The sequence below is a fragment of the Aquarana catesbeiana genome, linkage group LG09 (assembly GCF_042186555.1).
Source record: "Aquarana catesbeiana isolate 2022-GZ linkage group LG09, ASM4218655v1, whole genome shotgun sequence".
Lineage (NCBI taxonomy): Eukaryota > Metazoa > Chordata > Amphibia > Anura > Ranidae > Aquarana > Aquarana catesbeiana.
This window is the reverse complement of record NC_133332.1, coordinates 74,994,941-75,008,307: the sequence shown is the minus strand read 5'-3', so window position 1 is coordinate 75,008,307 and position 13,367 is coordinate 74,994,941. Positions and strand designations below refer to the sequence as shown.

The window sequence follows — 13,367 nt, the reverse complement described above, 5'->3', positions numbered from 1 at the left end:
TTCACGTTATACAAAAAATTGGGCTAAGTTTACTGTTTTGTTATTTTTCAATTCATGAAACTTTAAAAAAAAAAAAAAAAGCGTTTGAAAAATGGTTGCGCGAATACCATGCGACATAAAACTTTGCAATGACCGCCATTTTATTCCCTAGGGTGTCTGCTAAAAAAACAAACATATGTAATGTTTGGGGGTTCTGAATAATTTTCTAGCAAAAAAAATTATAAATTTTACATGTAGTAGAGGAGTGCCAGAATAGGTACGGTATGGAAGTGGTTAAAAACCATCCTATACATCATCAATGTCCTTGATGTATGGCAGCATTGCAGCACGTGTTAATGTACTGTATCAAGTATTGTTACTACCTGAGCGCCTTTTTTTTATACTGTACTACCCCAGGGAGCCTACCTGTATGAGTTGATGGACTGACTGTTGGTTTAATCAGTAGAGTTCCCACTGTGTGCTGTAGCTGTCCTTGGTGCTGGAAGAATGTAATGTACTTTGTGAAGCATCCAACAACTTCTGTTTGGGAGAAGGGGGATAGGGAGGGGTAGGCATAGCATTCTCCAGCATCTAACACGTTAAAGCTATTTGTCACAAGAGCCATGAAAGTTTGCTTATCTGGGCCAGTGATTCCCAAGGGAGAGCTGTCAGTGTGCAGGGCATGAGTGGGTGGAATAGGTAATGCCTGTATGTACAGGTCAGCAGTGGTGGATGACAAGCCATTGGCAGTGTTAATGCTCCACTAACTGATGGAGACAAGGATCAAAGTGCACTGCAGACATCTATAGACAGAACGTGAGCCTGAGTGTATAGGAATCCAATCACCATGAAGGATTTCATCTTGTATAGAAGAAAATGAACCCCTTTCTGCCAAGCACGACTTCAATGTTTCAGAAGCTGGGAGGAGGTGAGGGTCTCCAGGGAGGGGTGCAGGATGGCAATTTCAGCAAAGCTTTAATTTCGCTGCTTGTGTTTGGAAGGAATTGATTTTTCAGAATATATTTGTGTATTGGCTTGCTATTAATGAGCAAGGGAGAGACACTGAGGACATAATCTGCATTGCTGAACTGACAGTGAATCATCAAAAGAAGGGAATTTAGCTATCAGGATCCTCATACAACAAGCTGGGGAGGGTGAGAGTAAATTCTTTCACTATTTAGGAGCTAATGTTCTTAAGTGCCGAAAACAATGTGGTGCTGCAAGCCACAGCAGCCAATCAGTTGCCAGCTTTTAATTAGAGCTGAGTTTGGATTGGTTGCTATGGGTCATTGCACATTTGCATGGTGCTAAATATATAACAGAGGAAAGCATTGCCCATAGCAACAACGCAGATCAAAGCTTTGCCAAATACTGATGGGAACCCATTTGCTGCCATGAAAAATACTTCTATATTTCTTTTCCCCCTCCAATAATTGTTCTACAGGCTTAAAGAAGAAAAGAGCAAGGTTTAAAGGATAGTAATTCATAATCAGCGGTAATCTTTTGCTGTTCTGACCCAATGAATATTAAAATCTGATTACTGGGATTTGGAGCACATCAAACAGCTCTGATTGAATTCATTCCTGTTAAGGTATTAGTTAATATATGACTGTCTCCTCTATTATATATGCCTTAACACATTGACAGAGCAAGAGTCAGAGATATGCCATTATCATGAAACTGATATAACAAGCTATATTCAGCGTGGGAAGCAATCTAGCCTACCCAGCTCAGTACTTTGAAGCTGCTTATGAGTTTGCAGTGTTTGCAGGGTATCACTGTGCGCTGATCATTAGACATTCTTGCTTTGCAGTCTTCACAGCTAGCATTGCTGTGACTTGCTGCTTTAAGTCAGATGGTGGGAGTGCGCCTGCTCTCTTACATATGTATGAAGTGGATCATACTCCCCCACATTCAGTCTGCCAGGGACAGGCACAGTGGAGGAACATTGAGCTGCTGCGGAGACCTGACAGCTGAAAAGCTTAACATATCTCTAGGATATATGCACTCAGCAAGAGCTTGGGGCTGCTCTGTGCTCTGATCATTCTCTTCTGTGAGCCCTGCAGCCTTGGAATCCAGGGTTACTGATCTGGACTCTACCTCCATCTGAACCTTGCCCATAATCTATCTGTGTTTCTGCAACCCTCAGACTGGATGTGTTGAACTGAGAGTTGGTATGTTGCTTTATCGCCTGGATTATGTGTTTCATCGCCACCTCTACAGAGAACAGTTTCTGCTGCAGCCAATTGCTAAGAAATTCATTGTGCCAGAGGATAAGGTATACAAGAATGAAGAGGGTCTGGTTGGTATCCTGTACCGGCGACTTGGCAGCTTCTCTTAGGACCCCTTAAGTAATCAGACCTTCGGCACTGAATCTTCTTTGAAATTGTATCTACTCCCCTACGCCCTCCTGCGTTGTGCATTCTGAGAGTGTGTGTGTGTGTTGTGGTGCAGTTTCTGACCTGATGTAGCAGTGTAGCGAAAAGAGCAACAGCACACCCTGTTTAAGGCTAAAGGAAGGAGATAGATCTCCAGACCAACCTGTCTACATTTCAAGACCAACTTATCTACATCTCAAGAACAACCTATCTACATCTCAAGACTAACCTATCTATATCTTAAGACCATCCTATTTACATCTTAAGACCAACCTCAAAATGTGAATAACTACCAGAGCAACCTCATTTAGGTACATTTACTGCTGGTTAACCTTTACACTGCCAGTGAGGAGCAAGCATCAACCAGTTAACTCTGAGAACCAAACTTACACCCAAACCAGTGACAGGGACTAAAATCCATTCCTATGTCCAATCTCTTTGGAAAAAAAATCACCTTTGTAAGCCATTTTGCTACCGTCCCATTTTCTTCCAAACAAGCTTCTTTTAAATCTATCCCACAAAACTACATCTATCTTCAGGACCCCACTGATGTCCCCTGAGTGAGTGTGGTTTGGATAAACAGAATTGAATTAGCTCTGGTGCCAAATGACCTTCCACAGCATCTTTGAGGCTTTGGTGCAGATTCTGATGAGCAGCGATCTTCTTCTCAGTTCGCTTGGGCCTGAGGTGCTTCAGAAGATGGTATATTCCCATCACTTCCTACAGTCCCATCTCTTCCTGAGACAATGAGGTGACACACTGCTGTTGTCAAACCCCTCTTCTGGGGATCTTACTACAGGATCAGTGATAAGCACAATGTGAGAGGTCACCGTCCATCATAAGGTAAAAGTTTTGTGCGCTATGCTAATAATTTTGTACAACCACATAGATTTAGAAAGTTTTGCAAAACTTAAAATTATACTGGAACTCAAAGACATTGACTTATGGAGGTTTCACCCAACTACTGACCTGTTCAATAGATCTAGCTTGTCTTTTGGCATTTACATATCCTTCACGGTCACTTGTCTGCTTATCTATTTGTAGCCTATTCCATGCCTATACTGCACTTGTAGAGATGGCTGTGATATGGAAATAAATAACATTTTCTTAGTAAGTACAACTGTTTTCTCAATGATCATATTACCTCAAGATTCCCTAGGCTGATAGAGTATATTTAGTTAAAATCAATATAACAATTTACAGCTGCTTAGTTATTATCTATTTTCAATTTCACAGTAATTCACTCTGATGTATGATGTACAATAGTCACATATATGTGTGTGCGTGTGTATGTGTGTGATTTTATACATAATGAAAGTGAGACCAGGAAAATGAGGAGAGAGTGAGAAATTATGGAGGGAGGGGTTGAGAAGAAGGGAGCTCAAAAGATGAGAGAAGAGAGAGAGAAAGTGGGAGATAGATGAGACTGGAAAGGAATAAGAACAGGAAAAGAGACAGATAAGAGGGGAAAAGAGAGACATAGAAGGAAGTGAAGAAGGGACAAGACAGGTAAAAAGATAAGAGAGGCTATAGAGAGACAGGAGACAGTGAAGGAGAGTCAATACAGGTAATGAGGAGAGATAGGAGAATGAAAGAGATATGCAAGACAGGGAATGTGAGAAAAGACAAGTAAAGAGAGAGAGAGACAGAGAAGAGAGGGGGGCGATAAATACTAAAAAAAAGAGAGGGAAATAGAAACAAAATGATAAGTAGAGAGATAAGAGTGGGAAAGGGAGAGAGAATAGAGGGGAGAAGAGGTAAGACCAGTAAAGAGATAGAAAGAAGGAGACATAAAAAAGAGAACACAGAGAGGGAAAGGGGGAGAGGACAGGTGAATAAAAAAGGGGGGGGGGAGAGAGAGAGAGATAGAGAAGTGAGAGAGAGAGGGATAAAAAAAGAGAGGGAAATAAAACAAAATGATGGGTAGAAAGATAAGAACGGGAAAGATAGAGAGAAGAGAAAGGAGAACAGTCAAGACTGGTAAGAAAATAGAAAAGACAAGGAAAAGGAGATAGAAGGGAAGAGAAAGAGAGAGGGGAGGAGAAAAGGAGAGAGGGAGATAGAAAAATTATGGGTAGAGAGATAGGAGGGGGGAAGAGAGAAAAAGAAGAGAGGGAAGAACAAACAAGATTGTTAGAGAGATAGATTAGAGAGGGAAAGGGAGAAAGAGAACAGATGAAGGGAGAAAAAAGGGGGGGACACAAAATAAGAGGGAATAGAAAAATGACAGGTATAGAGATTAGAGAAGGAAAACGAGATATGGAACAGCAGGGAGAAGAGACAAGAATGGTAATGAGATAGAGAGAAGAGAGGGAAAGAGAGAAAAGACGGTAAGAGAGAGAGAGACCAAGAAAGAGAGAAAAGGGGGAGAGAGACAAAAATAGAAGAGAAAAAATAGAAGAGAGGGAAATAGAGGACAGGTAAACGGGAAGAAAGAGAGAAAAAATGACAGATAGAGAGATAAGAGTGGGAAAGGGAGAGAGAATAGAGGGGAGAAGAGGCAAGACTGTAAAGAGACAGAAAGAAAGGAGAGGTAAAAAGAGAACAAGAAAAGAGGGAAAGAGGGATATAAAAAAGAGAGGGAAGTAGTACAAAATGATGCCTGGAGATATAAGAGTGGGGAAGAGAGAGAGAGAAGAGAGGCAAGAAGAGACAAGTCTAGTAAAGTAATAGAAAGGAAAGGGGAATAGAAGAGGGATAAGAGAAGAGAAAGAGAGAGAGAGAGAGAGGCAAAAGGAGAGGAGAATTAAAAAATGATGGGCAGAGAGATAGGAGTGGGAAAGAGATAAAGAGAGAAAGAGAATAAAGGGATGAACAGACATGATTGGTAGAGAGATAAATAGAATAGAGAGGGTAAGGGAATAATAAAAAAAAAAACAGATAAAGGGAGGGAGGGGGCACAAAAAGAAAGGGAATAGAAAAACGACAGGTAGAGAGATTAGAGAAGGAAAAAAGAGAGATGGAACACCAGGGAGAAGAGACAAGACTAGTGGTGAGGAAGAGAGAAGAGAGGGAAAGAGAGAGAAGACGGTTAGAGAGACAAAGAAAGAGAGAAGAGGGGAGAGAGAGAGACAAAAGAGAAGAGAAAAAAGAGAAGAGAGGGAAATAGAGAGAGGAAAGGTAAAGAGAAAGAAAGAGAGAGAAGAGGGGGGGACAGAGAAGAGAGGGAACAGAAAAATGGCAGGTAGAGAGATAAGAGCAGAGGAGAGAGAAGAAGAGACAAGATAAGCAATAAGAGAGAGAGAGACACACACACAAAGAGAGGAAAGAGGGGAAAAAAATGTCAGGCATGGAGATAAGAGCAGGAAAGTGGGAGAGAGAGAAGAGAGGGGAGAAGAGACAAAGAGGCAGGTATTAAAGAGAAGAGAGAGAGAGAGAGAGAGAGAGAGAGAGAGAGAGAGAGAGAGAGAGGAGAGGGACATAGAAAAAAATGATAGCTAAAGAAATAGAGGGAAAGAGATTTAAGGGAGAGAAAGAGAGTGTAGGCTGGTATAGGGTGAGAAGAGGGAGAGAAATGAAAAAGAGAGGAAGGGTGAGTCAAGATGGGTAATGAGGAGAGAGAAGAGAAGGGAAGACAGATGGAAGAAAGAAGACTGGTAAAGAGGCAAAAGAAGGGGAGGAAGAAATACTGTATATAGTGAGGGGGAGCCAATACAGGTATGGAGGAGAGGGATAGAAAGAAATAGAATGAGAAGGGAAAAGGGGGACGAGAGACAGAAAGGAGAGAGCAAGAGACAAACAAAGGAGAGAGAGGAGAAAGAGAGAGAGGAGAGAGAGAGGAGAAAGAAAGAGAGGAGAGAGAGAGAGGAGAAAGAAAGAGAGAGGGGGGGGAGAGAGAGAGAGAGAGGGGCAGGGAATGGGATGGAGGAGGGAGGAAGTATAGTGGTAGAGATGGAGGGATGGAGAGGAGTAAAGGAGGGAAAGAAGAAAATTGAATGAGAAAGAAAGACACGGAGAGATGGGGCAGAGCAGTGCTTCCCTGTTAATCACACAAAAATACACAGAGACTGTAAGACAGGATAATGATGTGTTCTCCTCCACCCCCCTCGGGCAGCTCCTCTGGGCAGGGAGATCATCTGTTATTAGCAGGGTCAGCACTACACCGGGAAATGATGGAGCTACATTACCGTTTCCAGGTCCTTCAACATTAACAACATTTAAACAAGTGTTCACAATCTTCAACAAATGTCAAGGTATGCTGAACCCTTTAGTTCCACATCAGGAGGAGCCTCATGCTGTTTCTTTCTTCACAGTAAACATCATTTTTTGTAGCAGAGACCAATGCAAAAGTTCCATTTGCAATCTGGTGTTGAAACTTTGACCATCTAGCATTAAAAAAAAAATAAAAAATTGACGGTTATGTAATAAAGAGATCGATTTCAACCCAGACATCCGATCTGGTTTGACCTTTTCAACAGTTTAGAGTAAAACAATGAAATATTAATTGTGATTGGTTTGCAGAGGCTGCTGAGTATTGTAAATTGTACATTACCTTATTAACTACTTGATGCCCAGCAAGTGATTCCCCTTTAATGTGTAGAGCAGCTTTAGGTTTGTAGATGTGTCTGCTTGTCTGATAATTGATCCTGTTTTTTTTAATCTAATTGGACTTGATATCATTTTTGAAAGCATCAACCCGTGCTTTGATATGCTATTAGATATGTTTGATTCTTGTGCTGATATTTCGAAATATTACAATACAAATATGACCAAAATGTAATAAAATTAACTTTCAATGGTTACACCTTTATCAGTCATTAAGTAAAATTATGCTTAATTGTATTACAACCATTGATCTTTCACTAGTAAAATTGAGTGCAGAGTGGGACATGATACAGAGACAGGTTTATCTATACACCTTTGTCACTGTGAGCATTTCAGGTGACAGTCCTGGTGATTATATGATCAAGAGCCGTAGTAATTGGCTCCTGGTCATTAATATAGACCTGTGTTGTGCAGGCTTTCGGAACTAGGGTTCCGTGGAACCCCAGGGTTCTTCTAGAAATTGTTAGGATTTCCTTGAGCAGTCAGCAATGATAGATTAAACTCCCAGTTACCAATGACTACCAATGGGCAATTTACCACTGACATTCAATGTTAGGTGTTTCCATTTACATTGATCACCAGTGCAATGGGGTTTTTTCCACTGTCTATCAATATAACAGGGCATTTCTCCAATGGCCACCAATATAAAAGGGCAATTCTCCACTGATCATCAACAAAAGAGAGCATTTCTCCATTGACCACAAATGTAATGGCCATTTCTTCACTGACCACCAACATAAGAGAACAATTCTTCACTGATCTCCAAAGTAAGGGTATATTTTTCCATTAACCACCAATGTAAGTTGGCATTTCTTCACTGGCCACCAGTGTTAGAGTTCATTTCTCCACTTTCCATTAATGTAAATGTACATCACAATTCTCCCAGTCTGCGTTCATTTATTTTCAAGATTATTAATAGCCACCAATGCAAGCGGGGGTTTCTCCACTAACCCCCAATGTAAAGGGCCATCTCTCCTCTGACCGTCAATGTAAGGGGGCATTTCTCCACTGACCACTAATGTAAGGGGGCATTTTTCTTCTGACCACCAATGTAAGGGTGCATTTTTCCACTGACTACCAATGTAAGGAGGCATTTAACCACTGACTACAGTCTGTTTTTTTCTGGCCATTATTATTTATTTATTTTTTATGATTATTATTGACATAGAGCAAAGGAGTGTTGTAAAGTATTGGGAACTGGATGTTAAATGTTCTAGGCATGCCATATTATTTATTCTTTTATTTAAATCTTTTTAACAGCTCACTATTTATGCTATGTTACTGTGAAATGTAGATATAATCATTTTTTAGAAGGGGGTTCCTTGAGATCTCAAAATTATTTTAAGGGTTCACCAGGGTAGAAAGATTGGGAAAGGCTGACAATATGATCGCTAGTCGTAGGTAGACACTAAGATAGTGTTTACTGAAGAAAAGTGATTTCTGATTAGTTTCTGTAAATCACTAAACAACTGTGCTAATTTTGCTTACATTCATACAGTTGTAATAACCAGAGTGTGCAGTTTCATCTGGGACATAGTTTATGAATATTTTCCTATAGCTCAGTCATTAGCAGTGTACTTGAAATCATTCCATCTTTTTTTCTACTTTGTAACAGTGTTGTTCTCCTCCATGAATTTCTACTCCCCCCCCCTTTTTATTGTACCCTGTGGGTTCCACTGTATTGTATTCTTCTATGGTTCACTGTCATCTTTCTGCAAAGTATGCCTAATCCAACCTTTCAGTTTAATTAATTTTGATGTAAAATAGCTTTCTGCTTCGTCATTCTCTGCGGATTCTCATTTGAGATAACCTTGGGCCATCGGATCGTACAAATGTGTCACAATTTCACAAACAACGATTTACGAATGTTTGTAGTATTCTCTAAATTTAGCTGATTACTACCCATGTCTGATGATTACATAATAAAAAAAATTGTATGCAAAGATTGAAGAAGAACTCTGGAGGTATAGCAGCCATGCAAGGTTTTCCCCCTGGACTGGAGTACAGTGTGTATTGATGTGTTTTTCATGCCCCTGGTCTATGTATATTCATTCTGCTAATTACCAGTGTTCTTGTGATCCTTGAAGTTTGTTCACAGCTGATTAAAATCCCCACTTTTAGGGCCACCAATCAGGTGGTTCGTTGCAGAGTGCAGTGCAGGAAGCTAAAGTGACCTGGCTTGGAAATCTTCTGTTGTAGTCCCGAATAGGTAGCTATAAGGCCTCAGACACATGGACATTTTTAAAGTGGCGTTTTTGAGCTTTTTTTGCAGCTTAAAAATGCCACTCCATGTTATTCAATGGCCTCATACACACCATGGCGTTTTTGAGCTGTAACAGGCATTGGCGTTTTTAAGCTCCAAAAAACCCCCAGGACCAGCGCGTTCTGAGGCTCCAGCGCTAAGAGCTGTAAAAACGCCAGACACCAGTAAAAGGTGTTAAATGCGATTTAATGAGGCTTAATGCTGTATACACAGCATTAAACCTCGTCCGACGTTTCTCTCCCCCTATTCAAAATAGAAGTCGCACCAGAAGTCGGATCAAGATGATCTGACTTGTGGTGTGACTTGTGTACTGAGAATCTTGAAGGGGAACCCCGCCAAAATGTAAAAAAAAATACTTGCGTGAGGGTCCCCCCAAGACGATACCAGACCCTTCGGTCTGGTATAGATCTTAAGGGGAACCCCCTCTATGCCAAAAAAATGGCGTGGGGGTCCCCCCAAGATCCCTACCAGACCCTTATCCGAGCACACAACCCGGCAGGTCAGGAAAGGAGGGGGCAAGCGATCCCCCCGCTAGACCATACCAGGCCACATACCCTCAACATGGGGTGGTGGGTGCTTTGGGGCAGGGGGCCTCTGCGCCCCCATCCCAAAGCACCTTGTTCCCATGTTGATGAGGACAAGGGCCTCTTCCTGACAACCCTTGCTGTTGGTTGTCAGGATCTGCAGATGGGGGCTTATTGGAATCTGGCTAATCTGGCGACGTCTTCTCCTTCTCCAGTTCTTCTCCCCTCTTCGGTTCTTCTCCTCTCTGTCTTCTCTCTCCACGGTATTCTAGCTCTTTTGCCGGGTCTTCTCCCACTGCTCTTCTTCCAATGTTGACTCATAGCAATCTCCTGATGTAATGCTGGGTCCGCCGTGTGCCATGACTTATATTGGCATGGGGCGGGGCCACCGGATGACGTAATTTGGAGGCCATGCCCCTTGTGACGTCACCACCCAGGCCATGATGGGGCGATGACGTCACAAGGGGCGTGGCCTCCAAATTCCGTCATCGGGTGGCCCCGCCCCATGCCAATATAAGTCATTGCACAGACCCAGCATTACACCGGCAGATCACGTTGAGTCAACATCGGAAGAAGAGTAGTGGGAGAAGAAACAGCAAAAGAGCGAGAAGACCCAGCAAAAGAGCTAGAAGACAGGTGAGACAGAAGACAGTGCAGAGAGGAGAAGAACCGGAGAGGGGAGAATTGGAGAGGGAGAAGACGTTGCCAGAAGAGGGAAAACTACCTTAATAAAATACGTTAAAACCTGTGTAGTGTGTTCATTTTTGACACTTTTTTTAAGGTGAATGGGTAGGGGTACGAAGTACCCCATACTCATTCACCTAGGGTAGGGGGCTGGGATCTGGGGGCCCCCGGTTAAAAGGGGTTTCCAGATTCCGATAAGCCCCCGCCCACAGACCCCGACAACCAACAGCAAGGGTTGTCGGGAAGAGGCCCTTGTCCTCAACATGAGGACAAAGTGCTTTGGGGTGGGGGGCGCAGAGCCTCCATGCCCCAAGGCACCCACCCCCCATGTTGAGGTCATGTGGCCTGGTATGGTCCAGGAGGGAGGGCGCTCGCTCGTCCCCCCCTTTCCTGACCTGCCGGGCTGCATGCTCGGATAAGGGTCTGGTATGGATCTTGGGGGACCCCCCACGCCATTTTTTAGCATAGGGGGTTCCCCTTAAGATCCATATCAGACCAAGGAGTCTGGTATCGTCTTGGGGAGAACCTCACACAAATTATTTTTTTACATTTTGCCAGAGTTCCCCTTCAAGATTCTCAGCACAAAGCCGCACCGCAAGTCGGATCATCTTGATCTGACTTCTGGTGCGACTTCCATTCAAATCAGTGGGCTCCCATTGATTTTTAATAGAGGTAGAGAAATGCAGCTGAAAGCTAACGCGGCTAAACGCGCGTTGACGCCAATGCTAAAATGCGGATAAAATCGCGTTTTTAAGGCCGTTTTTTTCCTGCCGTCGGTACTAGCTTTACAGTGCATTTTTTAAAATGTCTGTGTGTATGAGGCCTTTATGCTGAGCTCTAGGAAGATATAAAATAGTACAATGTCATGCAGTTATTTAGTCATTTTTTTTTTTTGTAAATTTTTTTTGAAAAACATAACTAGTGTAAGTACCTTTATATTATCCTCCCCTTATTCCGTGTACAGCAGAATTTTGGAACCAGGAAAACAGAGGGGTAAACTAGGAGCCAATTAGATGTTCTGTGTGCAAATAGTTTGACAAGGAACATAGGTGTGCGCAGCCTATTACATTAGGGTGTACACCCCAAAGCTCAAACACAGAGCAACAGAGGCAGTAGCTAGACAGTGGCAAGTACAAAGCATGAGTCCTTTTTTTAAATAATTTTTTGAAATGTTATTTATTTATTGTTAAATTTTTATTTATCTATTTTTTACATTTTTAACTGCCCTTTTGGGGGGCTTTGGTGAAATATCAGGGTTCTAACTGAGCCTTGATGTCTTACATGTAAGACTCAAAAAGGGACTGAGGTTAGAATGATGCTGGAACCGATCCCCCTACAGCGCAGCCGGAGGGAGGGAGAGGAGGAGAAGAACAAAAGAATCAATATCTGTAAAAGGCAGTACAGCAGGTCCTTCTGCTCAGCAGGTGCCTGGGCCCCCCCTTTGAACTAGTAGGACATGGGCCTGGTACAGGAGGGCAGGCTGTACTGCCTTATCATCGGCCTTGGCGCGCAGGGTGAGTGGGGTGTGGCCTAGCACACTCGGCACACTCCCTGCGCATGCCTATGACAAGGAATGAGCTAAGGAAAGAGCAGATGGATGACATCTTCCCTCTTCTACTCATCTTCTTTGTCCAGTTACAGGATGCGGGTGAGGAGATGACCAGGTTATATTGCCTAAGGCAGATAATACAGTTTTTTTTTTGTTCAACTAGCGGGTTGATTCAAAAATAACTGACACTTGTTGTGGATGAGGGAATCCTCCCTGCTGAGCTATTGTATTCTGACAGCAGGGAGACTTCCCTGCCATTAGAATACACTGATCTGCACTGACGGCTATAGCTGGCAGCACTAATCGAGTGGAAAAAATTGGACACAGTGGTTGTACAGAGGTTAATTAGTAGATCAACTTCTGTACAACCTCTCTGCCCCTACAAAATTTGTCTGGTCACTGCTGAACTGGCCAAATTTCGATAACTGAAGAAGAGAAACATCAGGTCACCAGGACTTAGGAGCAGAAAGCCGTACACCATACAAAAAGAGCGTATCTCTGCACTTGGGAGTGACGGGTGTTTGAGTACATCTGCCTGCACAAATCTATGACAGGCTGTGGCTGTATGCTGGTAACGACTCATCTAAGCATTTATTTGTGTGAAGGGCTGATTTGCATCCAGGGCTGCTTATTCATCCCTATACAGAAGTAAATGCTCAGGTGTTTGGTTATCAGCCTGTCATTGCTTTGTATTGGTGGTTGTACTCAAACACATAACACTTCCAGGCACAGAGGTATGCTAATTTTTCATGATGTATGGCGCTTTGCACTCATGTGAATGAGCCCTAAATCTCAAGACTGAATAGTCATAAATATGAATCCTTTGGCAGATAAAACAGCGTACTTAAATGTATTTAATATGGCTGTTTGCCTAAGAGGGAGGGAGGAGTGTTAAATATCCTAATCTGATACTGTGAAATGTTTGATGGGGTAGCTTTACATATTTTACATAAACGCTAATTCCTACGAAAGCTACAACCTAAAAAAAAGTTCAACTGTATGTAGGAAGTGCCAGTAATATTATTCATAACTGTGTACACAAAAGTCCCCACACACTGTATAGCAGATGAGATCTCAGACTATATAATGTCGCTGTGATGTTGGGAAGCCTGTTGTTTTATATAAGATGTCACTGGAGGCAAAATGACAGTTGGAAATTTCCTTCTGTGGGATTACTAGACAGAAAGTCATGCCTGAGATGGGAAATAAGGTTTCTGTATCATACGGCTATCATTACTAATATTTATCCGTTAATGTATTGAAGCCTCTTTTACATAAACCAATTTATGAACATTATTTTGATGCTACATGACGCTTGATGCTAAATGATGGCACATCAATTCATGCAGAGAGAATTATTTACTTGAGATATATCCAAACACAGATCTTTCCAATACAACGTAATCCAATCTCAAATCCAACCTAGCGCTCACCAGTGCTAAAGT

General features: G+C 42.4%; 1 protein-coding gene across 4 annotated transcripts in view; it reads left to right on the top strand.

Annotated features, from left to right (window-relative positions):
* Positions 1–1,869: 1,869 nt before the first annotated feature.
* LOC141107808 (leucine-rich repeat and fibronectin type III domain-containing protein 1-like protein) overlaps positions 1,870–13,367 on the top strand; it is a 170,906-nt gene continuing 159,408 nt past the window's right edge. For all 4 annotated transcript variants that reach the window (XM_073598792.1, XM_073598791.1, XM_073598789.1 and 1 more), the window contains exon 1: positions 1,870–3,200. The gene's annotated coding sequence lies outside the window, so the exon portion shown is untranslated. The remainder of the gene's footprint in view (positions 3,201–13,367) is intronic.